General features: G+C 48.3%; 1 non-coding gene across 1 annotated transcript; it reads left to right on the plus strand.

Annotated features, from left to right (window-relative positions):
* The first annotated feature begins 681 nt into the window (after nt 1–681).
* TRNAE-CUC lies at nt 682–753 on the plus strand. The gene has a single exon. It is a non-coding gene; the product is annotated as a tRNA-Glu (tRNA).
* The last annotated feature ends 2,234 nt before the right edge of the window (nt 754–2,987 follow it).

A 2,987-nucleotide genomic window follows, 5' to 3' on the forward strand; every position in this document is an offset into this window, starting at 1 on the left:
CTGTGTAGGTTTTACAAATCTTGATTAAAGGGACATGTTCCAGGCTAGGAAGAGTGAGGAATAAGATCCGAGGCGAGGGGATGCATGAAGAGGTAAAGGGTACTTTCTCTTTTGACTCCATGAACTTCTGAATGGTTTCATTTCTTTTCTCTTCTTTGCAATTTGTTTTCACAACAAATAGTTTGTTATTTTTGTTATCAAACAAACAAAGGCTCTGGTAAGCAAAAATGAGAAAACACCACCTGTTACTTCATTGGATAGGAGCCTGGGGATATTTGGGGTTGTTATTATTGCCATTTTAGATGAGAAAGTCAAGTCCCAGAGAGGCTTAATGAACCCATCCAAGGCCCTCCCGGGAGTTAGTTGTAGAACAAGAGCGTGAACTTGGGTTGTCTGGTTCCTGGGTCCCCATCCCCTCCATTTGGTGGCATGGCCCCTGGCAGTCAGTGTGTTTTCCATGAGAGTCAGTTCATCTCTGTGTCTGTCTGTCTCGTTTCCCTACCGCCATTGTACCTGCTCCTAGAGACTTCTCCTCCCTTCTAAATTTGCTGTTCCTACTGTATCATGGGCTGGAACATCAAACATCAACTCTCTATAAAACCTAATACAGGAGAAAAGTAGAGTGTCCCTCTGTGTGCAGGACTGAGGTGTTTCTTCTCTTAAAGACATAAGCCTGGGACTTCCCTGGTGGTCCAGTGGCTAAGACTTTGCACTCTCAATGCGGGGTCCCAGGTTTGATCCCTGGTCAGGGAACTAAATCCCACATGCTGCAACTAAGAGTTTGCATGTCACAACTAAAGACCCCACATAGCACAGCAAAGATCCCATGTGCTGCAACTAAGACGTGGCACCATCAAGTTAATTAAGTAATCACTTTAAAAAAGATGTGAGCCCTAGTGCACGGTCACTGCGGTGGCACTGTCTGCTCTGGAGCCCCTCCCCTCCCTTCCCCATTCCCATTCCTCTTCCGAGTAGTGGATGGAAACTCTATGATATACACTGAGTCTGTCCATTCATAGCCAGAATACTTAGAAGCAAGCCTAGCTGAGAATGGACTGTTTTGTGATGATCCTAGCTGCTATACCAGCTTACCTGATAGATAGCTCAGTTGGTAAAGAATCCGCCTGCAATGCAGGAGACCCTGGTTCGATTCCTAGGTCAGGAAGTTCCCCTGGAGAAGGGACAGGCTACCCACTCCAGTATTCTTGGGCTTCCCTTTTGGCTCAGACGGTAAAGAATCCGTCTGTAATGCAGGAGACCTGGGTTTGATCCCTGGGTTGGGAAGATCTGGAGGTGGGACATGGCAACCTACTCCACTATCCTTGCCTGGAGAATCCCCACGGACAAAGGAGCCTGAGGAGCTACAGTCCATTGGTCACAAAGAGTCAGACATGACTGAATGACTTTCACTAGCTGCTATAAGAGAGTGAAGAAAGGGAGGGAAGGAGACGAGATTTGGAGAAATTTTGTTTCCAAGATTAAGCCCTAAGAGCAGAGGTGACATTGATGAGAGGCACAGGCAGGTGGCAGAGGATGGAGGCATGGGGTGATGAGGGGACGCTGCTGCTCCTTCTCCATAATCTTTGTCAGACTCCTACACAATACGTAACCAACATACAATCCAAATACAAACATTGTGCCTGCCATCAAACAGTCTCCAGGGAAGGAAGCTAGCTCCCACTTCAAAGTATCTCCACCTTTAAACTCCTCCTACATGAAAATTCTGGAATCACCAGCATTCAAGAAATCTGCTGGTATCAAAACATGTATATTATCTAGGGTGAAACAGATCACCAGCCCAGGTTGGATGCATGAGACAAGTGCTCGGGCCTGGTGCACTGGGAAGACCCAGAGGGATCAGGTGGAGAGGGAGGTGGGAGGGGGGATCGGGATGGGGAATACATGTAAAACCATGGCTGATTCATGTCAATGTATGACAAAAACCACTACAATACTGTAAAGTAATTAGCCTCCAACTAATAAAAATAAATGAAAAAAAAAAGAAATCTGCTGGTCAGCCCTGGATACCAACTCATTCTCTGGTAGGGTCCTCTCCAATGGCAAGTCAAGACAGGAAGACAGGTGAAAGATCCCCAGAGATTTCCCAAAGCTGGAGAAAGGTCACCTCCTACCTTGGCTTCAAGGCCACCAACCTGCTGAGCCCAGGCCTCCAGTGAAGAAACACCAGAGCCTGCTGAAGTCCATGGAGCCTTTTTTGTGGCACAAGTTACTAACCATTCTCTGAACAATAGCACAAACACACAAACTCCCTGCTTCACTTCATCCCTGTGGTTCATTGCCTATGAAAAGTGAAAGTCACTCGGTCGTGTCCAACTCTGCAATCCCAGACTGTAGCCCACCAGGATTCTCTGTTCATGGGATTCTCCAGGCAACAACACTGGAGTGGGTAGCCATTCGCTTCTCCAGGAGATCTTCCTGTCCCAGGGATCAAACCTGGGTCTCCTGCACTGCGGGCAGATTCTTTACCATCTGAGACACCAGGGAAGCCCACTGCCTATAGGAAGAGGAGATTTGTCACCCTGAGGGCTGTTCCTCCAGGCTGTGGCTCTTTATTGCCATGCAGTACTCACAACGGGTGCAACTAACAGGAGAATGCCTGTGTGCTGTTCATTAGGAAAATAAAACAACCTGTAAGGCTCGTAATAACCATCCCTGTGAAGAGAGATGAGCAGCACTGAGCTGTCAGACCAGCAAAAAGGAATGGTCTCCCACATGGCCTTACATCCCCCTGCAGGTCGCAGGAACCTCAGACACCCTGGTGACTTACCCCGGGGCTCATAGGAAAAAGAATAAGCTGGGAAAGATGGTTTATTTCTGGAGGGCAGGCTCGCAGGGCCCTCACAATGCGCTCAGCCCTGTGCTGGGCAATATGGCACTGCGGTCCCCAAGCTGGCATGCTCTGGAACCCCCCAGGGGCCTTTTATACAAAGACAGATCCTAGGGCTTCACTCAGACCTGCAGAGTCA

Source organism: Cervus elaphus, chromosome 16, assembly GCF_910594005.1.
Source record: "Cervus elaphus chromosome 16, mCerEla1.1, whole genome shotgun sequence".
Taxonomy (NCBI): Eukaryota; Metazoa; Chordata; class Mammalia; order Artiodactyla; family Cervidae; genus Cervus; species Cervus elaphus.